Source organism: Polypterus senegalus, chromosome 5 (genome assembly GCF_016835505.1).
Source record: "Polypterus senegalus isolate Bchr_013 chromosome 5, ASM1683550v1, whole genome shotgun sequence".
NCBI classification, from domain to species: Eukaryota; Metazoa; Chordata; class Cladistia; order Polypteriformes; family Polypteridae; genus Polypterus; species Polypterus senegalus.
This window is the reverse complement of record NC_053158.1, coordinates 34,279,588-34,292,273: the sequence shown is the minus strand read 5'-3', so window position 1 is coordinate 34,292,273 and position 12,686 is coordinate 34,279,588. Positions and strand designations below refer to the sequence as shown.

The 12,686-nt window shown below is 38.3% G+C and overlaps 1 protein-coding gene across 20 annotated transcripts in view; it reads right to left on the bottom strand.

The window, feature by feature from the left end:
* Nucleotides 1-12,686, bottom strand: part of dtna (dystrobrevin, alpha) — a 480,591-nt gene that overhangs the window by 195,487 nt on the left and 272,418 nt on the right. Inside the window, exon 1 of one of the 20 annotated variants that reach the window (XM_039754470.1) lies at nucleotides 6,586-6,697. The exons of the other annotated variants lie outside the window; for them this stretch is intronic. The gene's annotated coding sequence lies outside the window, so the exon portion shown is untranslated. Of the gene's footprint in view, nucleotides 1-6,585; nucleotides 6,698-12,686 lie in introns of those variants that run through there. 20 annotated transcript variants of the gene reach the window in all.

The window sequence follows — 12,686 nt, the reverse complement described above, 5'->3', positions numbered from 1 at the left end:
CTCACTTAAGGACATGTGTTTTGCCCTTCATGTGCTGTGAAATTAACAACATCTATCTCCTTTTTCCATCCCCAACATAAGCCCCCCAAGATTTGACTTATGAACACTGACTACCACCAGATCACACTGTTTCAAAATAGCTATAGCAAATAATTTGATCAAAATTAATTTGAAAAAGCGCATGGCGATTGCACATAGCATGCTCTTTTTTGATTGGCTGTGTGATTGAGTCCTTCAAAAGGATTGGCATACCATCCACCATATTTGCTTCTTGCTTTACACCCATCGCTGCTGTAATAATCCCTGGCTCCCTGTGACTTGCAACTGAGCAGACTAACTTTACCCCTTAGCAAATGCATGATTAAATGCATATGAATACAATGTATATTGAGCTTTTGTCACTTGAGAGTATACGATGCATGTGCTTAATCTCTCACTCACTAGCTGTCACCAGACAACCAGACCATATGTATGCACAATATTTTGCAATGTCTCTGCAAAATAATACAAATCTTCTGCAAAAAATGGCATATAGTTAACAATGGAAGTTATTACCATATTACCAAATTTAATTCAAAAAATAAATTATCTAAAACTATATTTGAAGGTTTATTACATGACCGAAAAGAGTCAACCTCTGGACCAAAGTTTAAGGCCTTCAAACACACATATGATTTCGATCACTTTTCCATTTTTGATGGCAGATTTAGGTTAGGTCATTGTGTGATGCTAAGTAAGGTGTTTCTGAAGAAATGAATTGTTGAAAAAAGTAAGGAACATTTTTGTTATATCACAAATGTGTTTATCCATTTGCAATCCTGCTTATAGTCTGAATTATTGATGTTTGGTTTCTCTTCCAATAGCATCAGATTCAAGTTAAGAACGAGGGTAAGGGGCACAAACACTCACTTTAATAAGGCACTTGGACATCTTTGGGGTGTAGGAGTAAATATGAATATTTTATTCAATGTAACTTCAATTCTTGTTATTGAATACAGGGTCAAGGCAGTTACACATTCACACATAAACACGCATACTTAACGATGATCTGAATCACATAAATAAATCATGGCAAACTTTCAATAGTTCATAGTGTGTGAGATCCTCTAATGCCGGCCTATTCAAATGGGCCCACATGTGGCCCAGAGGCAGCCTCTGATTGGCCCAACCCGGAGTCCCCCCAGACGCGCAGAGAAAAACGAAAAAAAATACATTTTAATAAGCCTTCAAAATTTTCTACATAAATTCCTACAGTAGTACAGACCTTGCAACACTCCGCGTAGCAGAGGAACATTCAACCCACAATGCAGCGTATTGCTGTTAGGACACCAATCAGCCACTGACATTTAAAGCGAAGAATTAATTAAAAAATACTGTATTTGATGAAAACATGGAAAACGTTTGGAATTTACTTTAAAACTCAAGTCAAATTAAGCACTGACTGCTTTTCAGCACTACGTAACTTTTTTGTAGAATGTAGTGCTCGTTATTAACCGGTGGTGGCATAAAGGTAGTTGTTTATGTTCTATTGTGAATAAAATATTGGTTTATGAGATTTGTAAGTAATTTCCTTCTGCTTTATTTACATTTTATACAGCTTCCCAACTTTTTTTCAAATTGGGTTGTACAATATGATTTCATCAAAAAAAGATTCAGTGCCCTGGGATAAGTTGCAAGATGCCTTTTGCAATCACTGTGAAATATCAACAATCTAGGATTAGAATCTGGAATAGAATTCTGTGTGTTATGTTCAGGTCTGTTTCCTACCTTGTGCTCAATGCTGCCTGGATAATCTCTGGCCCTTGCAACCCTGAATTCAATAAACCTGTTAAAAAAAAATCTGATCTAGAATTGCTAAAATCATTTAGTACCACTAATCTGGCCTCTTGCCTTTTTGTTTTTTTTTTAAATCTGGTCACAGTGATTTAGTTTAAACATTAGAACAATCGTGACAAGAGCAGACCATTCATCCCAAAACACTTATCTACACTATTCACCTAGATTTTCCAAAATAACATCAAGATCTGAAAGTCACATAAAATCCTACTCTTTGCCACACTACTTCCTTTTTGCAAAGAAAATTTTTCTAACATTTGTATGAAATCTGTTCTAATTTCCAACTGTGTTCTTGATCCACTGGACCAGTTTGTTTTATAATTTTAAACACATCATAATGTCACTTCTTAATCGCCATTTGATTAAACTGAAAAGGTTCAGCTCCTTCAATTTCTCCTCATAGCGGATACCTTTCAGTCCCAGAACCACCCTAGCCACTAAATATAAGATGCAATCTTAGAAAGTTAAAACTTTGAGCTAAACTCATATTAAAATTTCTTTAATTTGAATAGAATATAAATTTCTTTCATAGTCATAGACAATGGCATAATCTTTTCCCTCTATAAGTTAGTAAGAAATAGAACTTTCTTGCTATAACTGAGATACACTGTGTTAATTGTGTCAGTTATTATTTAGAGTAGGTCCCAGTTCACAGACACTTAAAAGACCCATTTTAAACTTAGAAATAGGAGAAATGGACTTTATCTGGCACTGCTACTTATTTTTTGTAATTTGGAGACCAAAATTATACACAGTACTGGTGAAGCTTCACCAGTGTGTTAAGCATAACCTCCTTTGATTTGTACTCCATGCATTATGTTATATAAACTAACATTCTGTTAGCCTTCTAAATTGCTTCTGTACATTGTCTGGATATCGATAGTGACAAGTCCACAATAACTCCTAGGTCCTTCTCAAAAAGGTCAAGTTTCAGACCACCCATTGCTTATACTAATCTAATATTTTCACTTCCTATGTGTAACACATTACATTTACTGTACTTACATTCAATTTCATCTGCTACAAATCTGCACAGCCTCGTTTGCTGTCCAAGTTTCTCTGTAAAAATTAGCTGATTCTCCATTATCTGTCCTTTCAAAACATTATCAACATTATAAGCAGATGATGCTCTATGCATTACAGCTGACAAAAATGAATGACAACCACTTGAAAATCCCTTCTCATCTTTCAAAAATAAATTACCTGTATGTCAAGAGAGTATTGGGCTAAGGATTTATGGGAATAAAGTGCTTGATCTTTTTATATGTTTTCTGAACCCACTTAATCCAATTTTATGTTTGTGTTGAGGCAGCACTGGATGCAAAGCAGAAACCCAACCTGAATGGGGATGAGAGTCCATCTAGCAGTGCGCATACACTCAGTCACATGGAGCCAGTTTAGAGTCAACAATTAACTGAACCTTTTGACATGTGACAGAAAACCAAAGTACCATTAAACATAGACAAAGGGAGTCCATCTAAACTCAACAAAGACATTTAATGAACTGAAACTTCCACCCAAGTAATCCAATAAGCTTGAGATATAAGGCAATAGTGCTAACCTTGTCACCATGCACCTATTCCAGGTTATTTTTTTTCCACCAGGTCCTTCTAAAATTTATACACCCCGTTGATTATGTTTAACTCATTGAACTACAGGGCTGCTCCAAATCAACATCACACGAGGGCAGGATGCTAGCTTTTGCAAAGACTCCCAGTGAAGATTACTGGCATCATACAAAAATATTCTTATAAAATAAACCTCCTAATTGTAGAATTAGAAAGCAGCCCGTTCCTTTATCTCACAGATGGGGAGGCTAGGAGTACGGATGGCATTGCTGCTTTATGCAGATGATGATGTCCTCTTTGCCACATGTGACTGTGACCTTCAACATGCACTCAATCAATTCGCTGCTGAGTGTGAAGCAGCTGGGATCAGGGCCAACATCTTGAAGTCAATGGCAATGGTTCTCTCTCAGAAGAGAGAATGAGTTCAAGTATCTTGAGATCTTGTTCATGAGTGAAGGAAAAACTAAATGTGAGATTGACAAGCAATTGGAGTGGCGGCAACTGTTCTGTGTATGTTGTACCAGTACGCTGTAATAAAGCGGGAGGTCAGTCTAAAGCCAAAACTCCTGGATTATGAGTCAATCTACACCCCTGTCCTCACTCATGGTCATGAGCTGTGGGTAATGACTGAAAGAATGAGATACGAGTATAAGCAGCAGGGGCAAGGCAGTAAGGTGACTGCCTCAGGTGGCAATTTGGCAAAGAGGGCATTTTCACTCAAAAATAATGAACGTTAAATACGAAAAGTAAGTGTTGCAGTACATACCTATCAAATGCTTAATTATATACTGCCTTTAAAATTTGTAAGAAATATGTTAATTTTAAAAGTTTTACAGTTTTCCAGAAATGAATTTTCACCCCTTTTCCGCACTGCAAATGCACAATGCATGTGCATTTCAAAACTACATGTCAGTAATTGCTATTAACATTCATTTTCCTGACATTTTTTTTTTACATATCACATTGTGTATACATTGATTATTTTGTAAAATTTTGTTAATTTTTGGAATATATTTAAGGTGTCATTTACAAGTACAATTTGTGTTAAAAGTCTCTTAAATTCACGCTGCACATGTTTAGTTAAAAAGGTCTCTTTATTCTGAGGATTGACTGTACAGTGGGAGTATTTTATTATGAACCCTGTATCACATATTGTATGTGTATTTGATCTATCAACTTGTTCGTTGTAAGTGTACTGTCTTTGAATGTGAGAGTAGTAGTTCTGAATGAAGGGCCCTGGGGAAAAACATGCTTACAAAAACAAAGCTGAGGTCAAAAGTGGAAATCAAAAATTGATCATCAAAATCTGTAATGTAACACCAAAATTCAGTTATACTTAAAGCAGGAATAAAATACCAAAACTACAAACATAGAATTGCACATAATCACTAGTAAGTTTATCCAGTCTGAGACAGTTTGGGGCTTCACAAGAATGACTTCTATACCATTGTTTTTGATGATCTCATAAACACATAATCCTGGGGTATAATGGGAGCGTTACTGTGACAATGGGTGTCACTAAGCTCTCAAAATGATTGCACCTGGTACCAAAACAAGATGGAGTTGAAAATAATGCTATGAAATTGATAACTATTAAATAATGGCTACAAACAAGCAAACAAAAAAGAACATAAAAAATGATTCAGAATACAGTACAGACATTATAGAAGAAAGATAGATTATTTTTAAACTCTAGAAAAATAAAAACCTTAATCACAGCAGTAAGGGAATATATGAGGGGTTGGGAGAAGCAGCAAAAATGTGCCTTAAGTCAAGTCCATGTCTGTCTATCATTGTTCACATTATGAAAGCCAGTTACTCTTGTGGTCACAAGCCCTGAACATTGTTGGACACAGTCACACAGTAAGTCACTCGCAGAAATCAATCATTTCATGAGATCATCACTAGTCACCATCATGGCCCAAATTCATCACTAGCCAGATTCTGACAGCTAGTCACCCACAATAGCTTCACGTGTCCATCACCGGTCCTGGTATGACAGTCAGTTCATCACTGGTCAAAATTACTGAATCAGTTTCTCAATAATCGCTGTATGAAAGCCAGTCCATTACTAGTCACAATTACTGAACCAGGAACAAGCTGGTCACAAGCACTGAATCAGTCAATTGCTGCTGACAATTACGAAATTAGTATACCACTCATTATAGTCTGACAGCCAGTTCATCACTGGTCACAGTCATTGCACAAGCCCACCACTGGTCACAGTCACATTTGCTTTCATATTCACTCCCTCACAGCGGGCGATTTTGATGAAGATCATCAGTCTGACAGCATTACTTTGAACTGAGTGGAGAAAGCTGGACTTCCTGGAGGGAGCTGGGATAAGCACAGAGAGAACATTTAAACTCACATGAAGACCTAAGAATTGAACAGTCAGCTTAATCCTAAATGCTGTAGTACACCCTGTGCCAACCTAATGATTTTGAAAAGACTGAACAGACAAATGAAAGCTACTAGACAGAATGGTCACTTTTATTTGTAAACATTTTCATACATTATATATACAATATGCAGCAACACATCAAACCCTTTACACCTTAAAGAAGCTGAAATACAAGCAAATTCCTACAATGTATATAAATTTGCATTCTAAAAATACTAACAAAAACTCACTAAGCAAAAAAAAAAAAAAAAACAACTAGCAATTGATTACAATATTGAACTAGCATTTCCAAAGAAATACTTCAAAACAAAGCTCTCCACTATTAAACAATACCTGGATGTCTTTTTTGCACAACTAATAACAAATCCAACAATCCATTCCCTATTTGTCAATTACTGAGTCATGGAGCCAGAGTTTATAATGAGTGAAACAGAGGAACCAACTCTGGATGGGATGTCAAACCCTGGCAGGAAACACACACTCAAGCACTCTACTAGGCATGCTTTGAATTCCGAATTATACTAACATGCCTGTCAATGGAGACAGGCCTTTTCAGATTCCTATATGCACCACATCAGAAGAGTATCTCCAACAGATCCTATATTCCACGGGGTGGAAAGCCGAGGCTTGCAATGTCTGAGGAGTATTTAAATAAAGAGAAAAACCCGAACTGGAAAAAGACAGCTCTGTTATCATCCTGTCTTCGGCTGTGTGATTCAGCAGTTATTTTTAAAAAGCAGTAGAGCACTTGATGACCCACAAATTTGCATTGCTTACCTGCAGTCGGTGAGGATCACACAGCAGGGAGGCCCAAAGAATCGTGCATTGCAGTGGAAAAATCAAAGGTAAATAAAAATGATAGCGCAACGCACACAAGAGCCTTCCTTTAACTCAAGGCTGGATGCACTGTGCCTCTATGCCTCAACGCTCTTGGTCCCATGCAATCTAATACACCTCATCATGTGGTTTGTTGCCATGGACGCGACAGATCCAACAGTTCCACTATAAAAGGCTGGGTTAAAAGTTTTCTCTCTCTCTCTCTCTATCATGTGAAAAAAGGGGAACAATGTTTGCTGCAGCCTACTTTACAAGCCAGGCAAACTGACATTTTTTTAACCCTCAAGAGGGTTGTTTCTAGCTTTTCTTGTTCTTTGGGACCTCTCCTGCAAAGATAACACTACAGTAAGCATTCCCTTTCACTGGGCATATGAAAGAAAATACCAGCCCTATTGTTTCACCACCAACCCCCCTCCCTAACCTTCTGGCCGCTGAAGTTATATTTTAGGCAGTCTGTGGCCCAGTTTACACAAACGCAGTGAGCCTAGACTTTTATAACAAGGTGCTATCGGAGTGGCCGCCTCAGCCTGCCACTGTGTTCAGCCTTGATTCATCATGCTATTGATTGAATGTCACTTTCGCTCATTTAATTTTCATCTGCTCAGTTCATGACAGACAAGCAGAACTGGCTGCTTTGTGTTAGTTATTTATGTTTTTGAGTTTCTCTGTTATTTTTTCAATTGGCAATGTAGAGGATGCAGGCCTGAGATATTTCGGCTCTGTTCAATCAGTCATTGCCCATTCTAGTTTATTTGAGGCATAATAACTTTCTCTTTTGCACACAAATCATTCATACATTCATTTTCTGGACTAGTCTTGCCCATTGCTTGGTCGACGAGTGCTGAAGTCTGTCCTGGCAGCATCAGGTAAAATATAGGAACGCAAACATTGGACAGGACACCAGTCCATCACACACTCACATTGCCAATTTAGAGCCTTCAATTTAATCAGTGTTTAGTTTGCATCCTCTTAGACATATCGTGAAATGGGTGGCTGCAGCACCAGGCAGGAAACAACACTGGACAGCGCAATTAGTAGCATGCACCACTGCATGGCGCTGTACGAGGCTAGCAGGTTTATAATCAGATTTTACAACTGAATTACGAATATGTCTCACAGCTTTACAAAGCTGGGTCAACACCCTTGTGAATTCTGTGAATCCTCTGTGTCTGTATGCATTTATCTCCAGGTATTTCAGTTTTCCCAAAGATGTGCAGGTTAGAATAACTGGCCAATGCAAATCCGCCATTTATGAGCATGGGTCGGTCTTGTGATGGGCTGGTATACTTTCCACAGCCATTATCTACATTTGGCCCAGAGTGAACCCTGAAATGTATCAAGAGACTATGAAAATAAATGAAGGAAATATCACACAAGCACAGCAGACACAGGAAACAAACCATTGGTAGACACCTTGGAAGTAAGCCTGAGAAATCTGACACCACAAGCACAAACAGGAAGAGATACTGAAATTCTATAAAATAACAAAACTGAGTATGTTACACAAGGGTTCAAAACATTTCTGCTCTTTGGGAAGTTGATATCTGTTAGTCTCGTTTACCCTGCTGCTGCTGCTGTGGCCAGTGTTCAAGTTGCCAACTGTTGTATTAAAAAATAAATCACACTTTCTCTTAAGTTTTTTGGCTTTGAGAAATTCACTTTTGTTTTTGAAGAATGGAGAATCAGAGCATAATGTCTATTTTAAGTTTGTATTTAACATTATTATAATATTTTTGTGCCATTTCTGCCACTACTTTGGTTTGTTAAGCTCACAACCCTTTTGTGAAGTTTTGTTGAATTGTCATCTTAAAAAACCAACCTGATATTTGCAGTGTGTGACATCACTTTGACAATAAGATAAATGGTCCAGATTGCAGATTATCTAAGAAAAACAAAAGTTTGCATACTTTTTGATTTCAGACTTTATAGGCATGTCTTTTTGACTTCTGTTTAGCCTATTTGGCTTTGCGGTCTTTCCGATCTAGTTTACAGTCTTGACATTTACTTTGTTTATGTCTTATTAGTCTTATCTCCTGATCCCTTTAACTTGCCACTGTTATGTTTAATCATAGCAGTACAGCAAGTTTCCACTGAGTTGTCAACATGCACATTTATCAATTTGCACCAAAAAAGGCCAAAGAAGTGTCCTGGTGTTAAAAGGGTTGAACCTCACAAACACTTATCTGCTTAGTATGGGTACAGTACTTAAAGACCATGTCACAGAGCACAAATTCTGTTCATTGGGTATGTCAGATTTGACAATCACGTCAATTTACATGACTGTAAATCTCTGGACATGTCTGATTTAGAAGCTGCTTGTTGACCTTCCAGCACAGTTGTGCATTCTCTTTATTTCTGGACCAATAACATGCTGCCCGATGGATCTGGTGATGTACTAAGGGTTAACAGTTATGGCAAGTTAAGGCACACTCTCTGCCCATTTTTTTCTTTCTTCCAGTCTCTAGTGGCAATTAAAACATAAGGCCTAAAACAGACGAGCATTGTTCTGTTTGAGAGTTCCAAAACACTAATGTTACTTATTCCTCACTACTGCATTATATGCACTATACTTCCAAATGAACATTCATTAGATGTCAGCTCTCATGCTCACAGAATCCTATCCCTATGTCCAACTTGTCTGATTTTGTTGGAGCCTCATGGGAGTGTGCCTCTGACTCACTAGGATTACGTAAATGAAGGCTACAAATGAAAATCATTGGAAAAGATGTACAGTATAATGTGATGTGGCCTTTACCTCAGCAAAGTATATTCAGGTGCATAAAGACTGGTTTGTAGGTGGCACTCTCAAGAAAGAAAAAAAATCAATGAAAGCAAAAAGGTACAAAGAAGGTGGCTTTCATGTTGGGATTAAAAATACAAGGAAGCATCATAAACAGGAGTAGACGCAAAGCAACGGGCCAGCGTAAGCAGGTTAATGCACCTGACTAGGCCATGTGGTGCCTACCCCACTTAGCCACCATGTACTTTTACTTAACACTCTTTACACCTTCTGTGCCTCTCTGGCCATCTCTGGCATGTCTTCCTCCCACCGACTCTTGCCAATACTTGCTCACCCAACTCCATACCTAGACACACTTTGGCCAAGTGTGCCTTTTACACTCTAATTTATTAGTACTTCACTTCCAGTCCCTTTGGATTTACGTTCTGCTGAAGGACTGTTTTCATTGACACCAGAAAAACTGATTCTATTGATCCCACATCCCCACACCTAACGCCAGTGCAGCAATGGTGGCTCCCAAGTTTGAGTAAATCACCCTCATTAACAACTACTTACCAAAATAGTCAAAAAAAGAGTGTGATGATGAATAAAGAATGTTTAAGTCAGCCCAGCATTAACTACTGATAAAAAGCAGAAAGAAGCTACAGCCATTATACCGTACATGCCTTCACTCAAGGTTTCAAATCTATCATTTAAAAATTCAGAGAAACTGACACATTAGTCAAACCATTCACCCATCAGTGCAGCACTTCCTGACATACTTGTTTTTTGTCATGTTAAGGATGCAAATAAAGAGGGGCAGCAACTACAAACTACTTGTTGAGCATGCTATACAAAACTGGCCATGAGAGAAAATGAATGGCAATCCTTGATGTTCTCAAAATTTGATTAATTGTATAGTTGTCATTTTATGAAACTGGGCAGGGTCTGATCAGGATTGGCTAATGAGATGGCATGAAAGTAATTCCAGATGCCAGATCCCATAAAATACTGTCATTCAATATTGTCATCTCGATGCAGGACTCCATCCTGAATTGGTCCCCTAGCGGGCGGCATGGTAGCTCAGTGTTAGAGCTACTGCCTCGCAGTAAAGAGACCTGAGTTCGTTTCCTGGGTCCTCCCTGCGTGGTGTTTGCATATTCTCCCCAAGTCTGCGTGGGTTTCCTCGGGGTGTTCCGGTTTCCTCCCAAAGTCCAAAGACATGCAGGTCAGGTGCATTGGCGATTCTAAATTCTCCCTAATGCTTGTTGTGTGGGTGTTTGTGTGAGTGTGCCCTGCAGTGGGCTGGCACCCTGACCAGGGTTTGTCTCCTGCCTTGTGCCCTGTGTTGGCCAGGATTAGCTCCATCAGACCTCCGCGACCCTGTAGTTAGGATATAGTGGGTTGGATAATGGATGGATGGTCCCCTAGTACATAATTTTAAGAGTTCTCATATTCTATATTTATCTTGTAAGTACTCTTAATTTTCAGACCAGCTCCTTGTTCCTTTTTCCAATGACCTGATGTCATAAGCAAGTGACAGATTTTTTTTTTTTAAGCCTAATAACTTATTAATTAATTGTTCACCAATTTATTTTTAGCAGTGTGCCTTTGTTGTGATTCACATACAATCATTTGGTTTCATTACAGTAAACAAAAAAGTTTTTTAGCCCAGAAGCCTCCAAATGTTCACAAATCTACCAAACCCTCAAATGTTTAATAAAATACAGTATACATAACACATGAATATTCTAATCATGCTACTACAAGTGAAGTAAAAGTTATTTTTTCTTTTTTAATAGTCTGAAACAGCAGATTAAAAAGGGAGAGACCCTCACAGAATGTGGACACCACCCAAAAAACAGCTATGCTCTACTGTGAAGATGTGGCCCAAATATGTACTGAACGGCAAAAAAGGTCCAATTAATTTTAATGATGGTGCAGACCTGAGGTGGGAGTTGTTACTCAGGGTGAGATGTCCTTAGATGGCCCCTCAGAGCTTTGAAATCAGTTGAATTAGGGACACGTAATTTAGATTTCAAAGTAAACCACCAGCTTAATCAGGAGTCCAGGCAAAATTTTTAAGCTGTTCATTTATTTATTACATTTTCCAAAGCATATGTTTTGGAAAGAATGGAATGCAAGCAATGCTGGCCCACTTTGTACTTGTGCTTTATGGACCTGTAGGATTGTGAGGACCTAATTAAACTGTTGGCTGTATTGAAAACTTGAAAAAGCAATATCTGAATTTAAAACACAGTATCTGCACCCCTGAACAACTGTTCAATACGCAGTTAGTATAAGTGAAATGAGCTCTCTGTTAATACAGCGTGCATTAATTCATGCTTTGTACATCTTGCTAAAACAGTACTTTATTCAGGATTTCAGATTGGCTTGTTGATTTTATTACATCATTTGAGAAAGTGGTTATTAACTAGAAAGTGATCGATTTTCACTCAGGTCCACTCACAAGTTTGTCTTTGAGTCTACATGGATTTTTGTGTTTATACGAGAGGGTCAGTTCATAAATTGGGAGACATCTATGTTTATTTCTTCTACTGTGTAATAAAAAATGAAGTAAAAAATTCTTTTTTTATCAATTCATGTAGGTTTTTTCTTAGGAACAACAAAACTTTAAATTGCAGGGTCAATCAAAATATATCAGTGATCAGTGGTGCTGCCTCATAGCCCTTGTAGCAGAAAACCAAAATGCACGCAAGATCTATTAAACATTATTACTACACTTGAATTACTGTTTAACAGATTTTCCTTTTAAAAATGTTTCTTAGTACATTTGAATCACAACCCAGCCATGGGGGATAAACAAAGCAGTGTGTTTCTTCGTGCCAGTCCCAAGCTCAGATAAATGGGGAGGGTTATGTCAGGAAGGGCATTCGGTGTAAAATTTTGCCAGAAAAATATGTGGACAACAATACAGATTTCCATACCTGCTTGGTCAAGGCCTGAGTTAACAACGACCACCACCAGTTAGCTAATGGGTGCTGGAGGAAATGGGCTACTGTTGGCTGAAGGAGAGGAAGAGGGGGAAGGCATGTCTAGATGCATGAGGAGAGGAGAAAGGGTAGGAGAGAGGAAGAGAGGGTAGGAACTTTGAACATCAGCAGTATGTCTGGTAAACGGAGAGAGCTGGCCGATGATGGAAAGAGGGAAGGCAAATATATTGTGTGTGCAAGGGGAGTAAGGCAATGTGTATTAGAGGCGGGTTCAAATTATTCTACCATGGTGTGGAGGAGAAATAGGGCAGGGGGTTATCCTGAAGGAACAGTATATCAAGAGTGCTTTGGAGGTGAAAAGAGTGTTA